Raw genomic sequence first — 9,954 nt, forward strand, 5'->3', positions numbered from 1 at the left:
CCTGTTTGCATCTAGCCAAACGCAACAGCTGCTCCTCTGCCCTACTCTAATGTGTGCGTATCAAAGGAGGAAGGCAAGAATGGTAAAGGTACTTGATCTAAGCAAAAAAAACCATCTCTCTCTACAGGCTACAAATACAACTGCCCATCTTCCATCTTGCTACCTCTACAAACAGATCTCAAGATACAAGGTTTTAAATAACCAAGATTAAGCAATTGCAAAGGTCTGAAATTCTCTGAAGCTACATGATTTACAGATAGAAGCTTGAAATCATCAACATGCTTCCAAGCACGTCTTACATTAACCAGTATTACCACACAATGAGAAGATATAAGTGACAAAATGGATGTTTTGTCACCAGGTATTTTTGAGTCACTCCATTGATTCCATACCTGATCCTGGGTACTAGAACACCTTAATATCATCAGATGGCCCCAGATGACTCAGGACTCCCTCTGCTAAGCATCATACATGCAAAGTATGCATGTATCCCCTTTAACAAAGGGGAACATTTTTTTTCCCCACACAAAGTATTACTGAAGCATGGATTGCATTGCTTGGCACACTCCGGTGATCAGACAGATGAGTGGTTCCAAAAGGGGACTGTGTGAGTACAGAGGGTTAGTAAACCACAGTGGTTTGGATGCAGCCTATAGCACAGGGCTTAAGCTACTCCTTGACAGAAGCTGTGGACAAGCAAATCTGTGTTGTTGCTTACACTACTTCCCCCAAACATTGCTATAGGCCTCTCTCAGAAGGAAAACTACAGACAAGTTGACTGGATGGTCATTCTGATATTCCTGTGTTCTGCTATACCTCTCTGATGAAGGACATGGCACTGTAGTTTTGCCCAAAAAGCATTCTGAGAAGCACAGTCACAGCCTTTTTGGTTGTGCCCTGCCACAGAGGAAGGGCTATTAGGCCTCCCTCAGTTCCACCCACCTGTGCCAGACAGAGACATCATAACTTGGTGCCTGCCTTTCCCTGGTACTGCCATCTGTGCTGTGGGCTGTTGGCACAAGGACCTCTTGTTCTCTTTGCATAATCAGAGAAACCATGTTTTGAGCTGGCTTACATCAGGAAGATACTATACTGGCCTTGAATGCTGGGTCTTGGACCCAGGTCTCCCAGTGACTACCATGTATTTTCTGTGCAGTTGTGCACAAAGATATTCTCAGACTAAGGGAAAATCCTTACAGGATGAGAGCTTAAAAACACAAGAGAAAGGTGAGGAAAAGGGATACAAGAAGCACAGTGGATTATGTGGCGATTTACAGTTATCTGTGTACACTGTACACTTCATAAAATTATGAATTCTTAGCGTCCTGGCTAGATAACCAGATCATAGCATCTTACCTTTCTATTTCAGTCAAAATCTATATTCTGGCACTGGCATTTAAGAAGAGCCAGGTGCAATTTCTGAAGAACTCAGCAGCCCCAGGTAGGGTGGTGCAAGAACACCTGGTCCTTCCAGGTCCCTACTGGCTCTCCATAACTTGCTCCTGTTGCATTCAGCTACTGAGAAGTTAAAGGCTTCCTTCTGCCTTTGGCATGCAAGCACCAGCAGAAGAGTTTATTGTCTGTCCTCAGCACAGCCAAGGGCAAGAAATGAACAAAGACTGGTTTAAATTCATAGGACAGCAGTAAAAAAATGTTCCCCATAAACAAGCATAATTAGGTATTTGCAGGCTAATTAAAGGGTTTCAGAATAAGAAAGTGCAAAGCCAACGTCCAAAGGTAAAAACAAAACAGGTTTCCGTAACATTCCAGCTGGGCAGCAATGCCACCTACTGGCAGATATCCCACCACCGACTAACCAGGGAATAGGCAGCAGCTTTCTAACCAGGCCTCTCCTGACAAATTCCTCGCTCTGGCACTACTGCTGTCTCTCACACCGCGGTCACCCAGAGAGCAGCACGCAAGTGGAGAGCAAAATGAACACAACTAGTGTTAGCCCTGGTGTTTAGTGCCTTACTGGAGACGGCACCAGTGGTCAGCAGGCTGGTATGGGAACAGCTGTCATCTTAAACATTGTGCCTCTCAGACTGGATATTAATGTGTTCTTCATGCTGGTTGAAAGGGTTCAAAACATGCCTTCGTAGACCCCTCAGCACCATGTCCTGCTTGTCCCTCAGACAATACTAGATGTGTCATATGCCTTGGGAATCATAATTTAAGATGAAAATTGAACAGGCAGGAAAATAACCCCTGTTGTCAACAGCCAAATACATCATGATCTGTGCTTTGGACAGTAATTTTGATGATTAATTTTGTCCACAGATGGAACTAGGTGGCTGGGTGCTTGCCAGTAATTTTAAGCAGCAGCTCCTCAAAAGCTCGTCCCCCTACAGCTTCAAGTACAACCAAGTAGAAGACTGGAGGATTCCCAGGTGTGCCCAAGACCTCATTCCTTCAGAAGAACCCAATACCCTGTAAAGTTCAGCCATTTCATGGAGTCCTCAAATCACAGTGGAGCTCCCCACCTTGAGAGCTGAACTGGAACCTTGGAGACTAAATACGCACAGCAAAGATCATGAGTTTTACACATCAAAGGACACCAGAGCTCCATTCAGCTGTCAGGGCCCATGCCCACACCAGGGCAGGTTTGGCAGGTGATCCCAGGACAAGTCACTTAGCCTCTCTAACCTCTGCTCTTCCCCTCTATATAGAGCTCACTCAGATTTTCCTGCTACAGAGGATGACTGGGAAGCTCATACATTCCTGCAGCATGAAACACCCAGGTACATCAAAACAGCACAACTTGCCCAAGTTTAATCATACTAAATACTGAAGAGTTACCACAATTGCAGACCCATCTCAGTTCTGCAGGATGATATACCTTAGTTCCACGGAGCCAGATTCTTTCAAGACAAAGTGGCATTTATACACATTTCCTCAGCTTCATCTCTTCTACATTTTTGTGTGGGCAAAAGAGTGAGTTTCAAGCAAACCATAAAGGAAACGAGTAACAAAGAATCGCAGTGTCTTCTGTTTCTGGAATTTCTGTTGTCAGAAAAATTCAGCTGTTCTGATTCCCAGAATGGAAAATGGTACAGGGACACAGAAAGTTGAGTGTGATAGCGAAGACTGTCACACACACACACAAGGTAGTTTTTCATCAATTATTCATCATTTTAGGAAGAATCTCAACTTGCCCAGCAAGGTAAGCTTCTGCAGCCCCTTATCACCTGACCTTGGCCCCACACCATGACTTCTGACAGCAGCAGTCTCCCTCCATCCCTATCTCATACCTTTCCTATTGCTCTATTGTTCCAGCCTGCATCTTCATCCACAGTACACACCTTTTTGAGACCTGGTAGCAAGACTCTCTTTCAGCCCCTTGCCCATCAGGTTGACATTCCATGTCACTTCACAGTTCCCTCATGCAAATTTCTCAACCACAATCTTACTGTTTAACCCTCACATCTGGTTCAGTCTGTGGTTCAGCTGCCACAATAGTGATTTGAAGCAGTATTAAGAAGCTATGCTTTAGTGAAAAAATCAACAAAATTAACTTCTTTCCTGAGGCAGCAAAGCATGGACAATTATTCTGGCTGTAAGGGCCTGTGCTCACTAGGGAGGACTGGAATCTGCTGGCAAGCTCCAGACAGGAGTCTCAAAGATACTCAGTCCCAAGAAGCATGTGATCTCAATGCTTGTGGGGAAAGACAGAGAAAAAAAGGATGCAACATTACTCAAACCACTTTAGAAACCTGAGAATCTGCATGGAGATGGGTAGGAAAGAAAAGGAGGTTTATAAAAGCAGCAACTGCTGGGAAGTTTCAGACACCACCTGTAACTGACTGGGGATGAGAGAATAAAACTGAATCACTGCCACAGAGCTTAAGCAGCTTGGCTCTCTAAAAGAAATGATTCCTTAGAAGTAAATGCTGGCATAGAAATATTTTAAAGCATCACTAAAGCATATCCAGCATGTCAGAACTGAGCAGGAAAAATTCCTGTCCTGAAACACCAAGAAAGAGAAAAAGGATTTGTTTGTTTTTTAAGAAAAAGCGGTTTGACTTGTTTTTGCATCATTAGAGTCAGCAACTACCAAAACCCTAAAAGAGGAACAGACCACATCATATTTCTAAAGGCTCTTTGCCTTTTCCATACTAATATGGAACAGGGAAGGAGTTTTTACAATCTTGACGAAGGCACCAAAAAGCAAATTATTTCACTTAAGTCTGAACCTTCGAACCAATGCAGTCCTTTACAAGTGTGATCTCCGCATTTCCCATTCCTATTTGCTTTCCATCTTCCAAATTTCTACTCCCTCCCACCCTGACAAATTTTCAGAAATTATACTATCTTTATATGAAATAAAACCTAAGGAATTGGAAGGATTTTAGTGTCTTCTAGGAGAGTGTTTGGGATTAACCTTGTTACGCAAAGACCAGAGAAAAAAAGCTGCTTATCTGGGCAAGATCCTTTGACATCACTAGCTAGAAGATACCAAAGTAGCATAAATCAAAGCATTATCCTCACCAAAAAAAAAAGGGAGTTTCTTGTTTGTTTTTCCCCCTACTGACATTTCAGAGCAGTACTTCCAAAAAAGGCTTCAATTGCCAGATTACAAGTCAAGGAAACTCCAGTTCTTACCTATGTTTTTCCAAGTTTTATGTTGATAAGGATGTAAAGGCTTGCTTTTCTGGATCAGGGCTTTAATCTCTAAAGAATTACATCTCTGCAACAACTATAAAATGCTTCACCAATAAAAGAAAACTAGGGAAAAGACAGGATTCTAGCATCTTCAGAAGGTTTCACACATCAAAACAGTTATAAAATTATCCCTTGAGCAATGGTACAGATCTTCACGTTTACTTCAAAACACCGTAAGAGACACACATCCAAGGAGTTTTCCACTTGCTCTTTAATGAACTCCCCACACTCTGACTGCTGTAGACCTGGTGCTCTTGTCAAAGTCAACTACCCTTGACACCTTTTTTTCAGGCATTCCTAAATGGTAGTTCCTGGGAAGCAATTGCTTCGCGAGCGATTCAAGTGGGACTCCCACGTCAGGGTTATGTACACAGGGGCCTGCTGGCTAATCCAAAGTCAAGCTCTGGAAGGAAGGAAGAGCACAAGCACTGAGCAAACTACCACAGCTAACACACAAGTTATGCTGGGCTCCAGCTGCATATCCATACCTGTCTCATCTCACAGCGGACTGTCAACATATCCAGAGAGTCACTGGCACTGCCTGCCTCTGATTTATTCCTGCAGCTCTTTCTCCATTAGGGTAAGGTATGTGGTGTGTGTCTTGCTTCACTTCAGACAGAGAAAGATTTGATACACAACTCAAAGGATCAGAAAGGCAGGCCAGAACTCCAGAGTTTTTAGGTCTAGGAACTGCAACTCCAGATGGGGGGGGTAAACTATTTATTGTGAGCTGCCTTTGAACAGCTGATTGAGATAAACAAAATCAGAGACCTTTTCTGCTTCTATTTTAGGATACAAATCATTCGCTACTGTTATTGCTCTAGAGTATTTTGCTTTTACATTTTCTAGTGAGAGAGAGCAATAAACTGTCCAGAGAAAGATCCTATCTCAAACTCTGAAAGAAAGTAATATATTAGTTAGTGAACTTTCAAAAAAATCATTTATGTAAAAGCATGTTCTATTTACAGAGGTCATTTTGCTGTTTAGGACAAGTATAACCACTACCAGAAAAAAAATATACATATAAGAAACACCTCATCTTTCAAACAGACATTTACAAATACTCTGGGTAAACTACTAGAAAAATTAAGACATTTGAAATTAACAGTGCATTCTGCATGCAGTTAGGATAGAAATTACATTATTTGACTTCAGTGTGTCATTTCTTATCATTGTCAATGACACACTCCTGGGCTTTTCTAAAACACCACAGCCTGGCTATTACCTTAGGATCTCAAAAGGAGGACATGGATCTTCATTAGCAAGTTATTAGCTACTCTTCATTTTGCCATTAAAAAAGGACATCCTGATTGTCTTCTCAGCAGGAGGGTCTGGTCTTGTCGAACTTGGCATCCTTTTCCCTGAGTTTCCCTTTAGTGTTTTGCTAGGCATGATGATCATTGACTTGGTGTATCTCCAAGTCCTTGGCCAGCACTCTTCCCGTTACAAGGCAGAGTTCAGAAATTCCAGGAGCTGCGCACGGTTCCGGTCTCTCTGTAGAGCAGAGAAGCAGAGGCAGCAGCTGAACAGTTGAACAGACTCAGTGGAGCAAGGCTGCAGATCCCTGTTTTCTGTAGGGCTTTCACCTCCACATTCACACAGCTGGATCTAACTAGCTATCAGTTGGGTGTGAGTGCCCTGGGGAAGCACCAGGCAATGGGTCCTGGGGACAGATGCCCTCCGAGACAAGCTGTCACTGTCACTATTGCATGATACATGTTCTAAGTGGCTCCCTGCAGAGGCTCCATTGGGCTGTAATCATGTAGCTCACAGTCTGCTCAGGAGGGAACTCACAAGCGGAACAGATGCTATTCTCTGGTGTCTGAGGCGACTTTCACTGTACACACAGCAAGTCTTGTGCTTTGGGAAGTATAATTGTTTTTTCTGTGCAAAAACAGCAGCTTGCAGCATAACAGAACATTGAATTTAGGTTCTTTCTCCACGTAAGAGATGGCTCAAGCAGTCAAAACACTTGTTTCAGTGTTTTTTATAAAAAAATTGCATTTTTAAATACTGTAAAGAATGGATGCTGTTCAATTCAGCAAGACCAAAGGAACCAATCAAAAAAGGACCTACATCAAATATTTGATGTTAAATATTGTAATGAGCAGGTTACTATGACAGAACTGACAAGCATAATTTAACACAAACTGCAGTGCCCCAGAAAGAAGATAATGCATTTTCGATCAAATTTAACTTGGAATGCTCATATCTGCTTCAGTAGCTATAGAATGGATTGTTATGGCTGAACCAGAATGTGCCAAGCTGGATATACCTCAACGAAGTAGCACTTCTAACACATACTGACTAGTACCAGAGCCCTCTGCAGGCCACTCTAAGGTGTGGAAATTGTTGAAAAGGGTGAACTTATTAAATAAGTGCTGAGTCCAAACACTCATAGCAATAGCACAAAACACTACTCATTATATCAGTTTCCCTGGGTATCTCAGCAAAAACATTTGACTGCTTTGAGAGAACGCGTGGCCACGTGGTCCTAATACTACTGTTGGCTTTTTTTTAATTCCTCTCTAAATAATGGCTAGTTTTGCATGTGTTAGAAAAACACAGTAAAGCAGCAATTACCACAACTGATCACAAGAGACTGAAAGAAGATGAGTACAATTAAAACCAGTAAATTATATCAACAGAGAAAGCTATGAATCAGCTAACCATTAGAGACTGAAATTCTAAGAACCTGCACCGGCACCCTTTAGTTTATCCACTCATGCCTGAGTATTCCAAGCCCACTCGTAACACAAAACCTGCCAAAAGAATGAATTAAAATGTCTCAGATTGCATCATAGTCACACTAAAAGCTACACTCAATTTACAGCCCCTAAGTGCAAGACCGACTCTTCTACAAAAGGCAGTACTATTGCAAAAATATTAAAAGATACAGTATCTTCTCTTAGGAATATATAGACTATTTTAACTCTTACCTCTATATCTTCCTTAGTCTTCTTAATTTTCATCTTAATTTTCTTTCCGGTTATCATGCTGTAGTTTTCATTCTTCTTTTTGTTTTTAAAGAACTAAAATGAGATCACACATTAAAAAAGCTTTGCTTTATTTTGTAATGTTACAAATCACAAGTAAAATTACAGATGATAACCTTTTATACTTCCTAACTGTTCAAAAAAAAATACAGACAGATTTCTATTTGTTTATGATAAAACTGGTGATGTTATACACATTTTTATTACAGGATAGATTAAGTATTTAGATGAAAAATGTAATGGGGCTTCAGATTCACACAAGCATACCTTGGAAAGCTGGACAGGTCCTGTTTTCTCTCTCTTTTTCTTCTTTTCTTTCTTTTTCTTCATTTTGTTCTCTTTTTTCCTTTTCTAGAAGAATAAGACATATTCTTAGGCTTACAGACTCAAAAGGGTAAAATAAACCAAATCCACAAGTATATCTCAAGGCCCTGACTAGTCAAGACATCCCTTCTGTTTGCCCTTACCACTGCCAGGCAGGTAGTAGCTGAAATACAGAAAGTAACACAGCAGGGTTAGCAACCCTTGGGACCCTGAGAAACAGAAATGGTCTGATTCCCTGTTCTCTCCCATTTAATGTTGTCCTCGTTTAACCCCAATATACAAAATCACTGAACAGAAGGTCCTGATAAAATAGAAAAATTACTACAGCAAGAATCTACTACCTGGTTCTCTCACTGACTAAAAATCAGTTCTTCTGACAAATTCTATAAAGTTATCAAGATTCCCCACTACTCTTTTCTTCAGAGACTACTCTGAATGCTAGCTGGACCAGCAATGACTGGCAAAAGTAACTTCTAAATTATTTCTTGTTTTGTATACAGTCAATTAAATGCCAACCTTCATTTCAGCTACCATAACCCTAAAAGCATGATTCAGATTTACAGAGCCACAGACAACAGCACTATGTCTCACACGACCTTTAAGATTATTGTTTGTAAACTCCCTATTTCTCTTTGTAAAATGTTTACCTTTTTGTTGTGTTTTTCTTTCCTCTTTTTCTTTGATTTAGACTTAGGAAAATCTAAAGTTAAGGAAAAACAAAGAACAAAATCAAATCCTCTAAGTTTAGAATTCTTGAAAAAGGCATTTGGTTTTATGGATAAGGCATACAGAAATGTGAAACCTAAAAAGAAAATGCCTTAATTTAGCTACATACATTGACACTGGTTGAAACTAACTCAGAGGAAAGCAACACATTAACTGACTGCCTCTTACTGGTCTAACATGGAAATTGAAAATACCTGATTTACTGATTCTGCAGACATGCCAACTTTATGTGAGTCCTCAAAGGTAAATGCTTGAAATGTTAAGACCAAAGCAGGACTGAATAAAAAACCCCAACTCAGGTCTAAGTAGACTGGTGAAATAGAAAAAGATCTGTATTTTGAAAGTGTAATGATTAAAGGAGTTTAAATAAACACAACATATCGTTACAAAGTAACATTTTTTTTAATGGCAGTTTTTTATTTTTAAGTTACTTAAACTAACAAAAGAACATTGCAAACTGTCTACAAAGAGGCACCTTAACACAGCAATGGAAAAAGGTTATGAGAAAAACACTGAACACACAACACTGGTATTCTGCACCATCACTTTTTGGTGGTTTAGCCACATTTAAAACAAGCTCTAAATGTTTCCAGGAGTACTATCAAAACTGGTAAACATCATGTGCACATGTGGAGGTAGCTTACCTCTACTACTCGAAGAAGATGATCTTGATGAAGAGCGTGATGAAGAGGAAGAAGTGGATGTGCTGCTAGAAGACGATGTGGATGAAACAGATGATGATCTGCTTCTACTGCGTTTTCGTTTCCTTTTTTCTTTTCCTTAGGACAACACAAGGTAACAGTGACAAGCACGCTATTAACTATGGTCTACAAAAACGACTCTCCGCAGAACTTAAACACAGTGAGCCCCCATGTGCCACGGTTACTAATTACACGGTTGCTAATTACCATTAGCAAGTGGCCATGCCCAGTATCGGGGACCAACTCGGTGACTGACACAGAGCATCCAAACCCTAACACCAGAGCAGGGCAACAGACCAGCAGTGCCTACCTCGGACCTTCAGCCCTTCTTCTGAAGTTGCACACAGTGTCCTACTTTTTTCATCCTTGCTGTTATCCATATCTGGTCAAGAGGCAAAAGTACATTCAATAACATAATTTCCAAAAGATTTTGGAAATGGAAAAAAAAAAAAAAAAAAGGCAGTGCGGAAACTGAGGAGACCTGCGAACACGCCTGAGGGCAGCCCCATAGAATCACAGAATGGGTCTGGTTGGAAGGGACCACA

The 9,954-nt window shown here is 40.9% G+C and overlaps 1 long non-coding RNA gene across 2 annotated transcripts; it reads right to left on the minus strand.

The window, feature by feature from the left end:
- Window positions 1-4,605: 4,605 nt before the first annotated feature.
- On the minus strand, window positions 4,606-8,030 carry LOC108495726. Of its 2 annotated transcripts, XR_001874217.1 has the most exons (4): window positions 7,926-8,030; window positions 7,602-7,694; window positions 5,151-6,156; window positions 4,606-5,065 (listed from the first exon to the last, which is right to left on the minus strand). It is a non-coding gene; the product is annotated as an uncharacterized LOC108495726 (long non-coding RNA). The 2 variants fall into 2 exon arrangements; XR_001874216.1 differs by having other exon boundaries at window positions 4,606-6,156; window positions 7,926-8,029.
- Window positions 8,031-9,954: the final 1,924 nt, after the last annotated feature.

Source organism: Lepidothrix coronata, unplaced genomic scaffold, assembly GCF_001604755.1.
Source record: "Lepidothrix coronata isolate B3197 unplaced genomic scaffold, Lepidothrix_coronata-1.0 Scaffold33, whole genome shotgun sequence".
Classification (NCBI taxonomy): domain Eukaryota; kingdom Metazoa; phylum Chordata; class Aves; order Passeriformes; family Pipridae; genus Lepidothrix; species Lepidothrix coronata.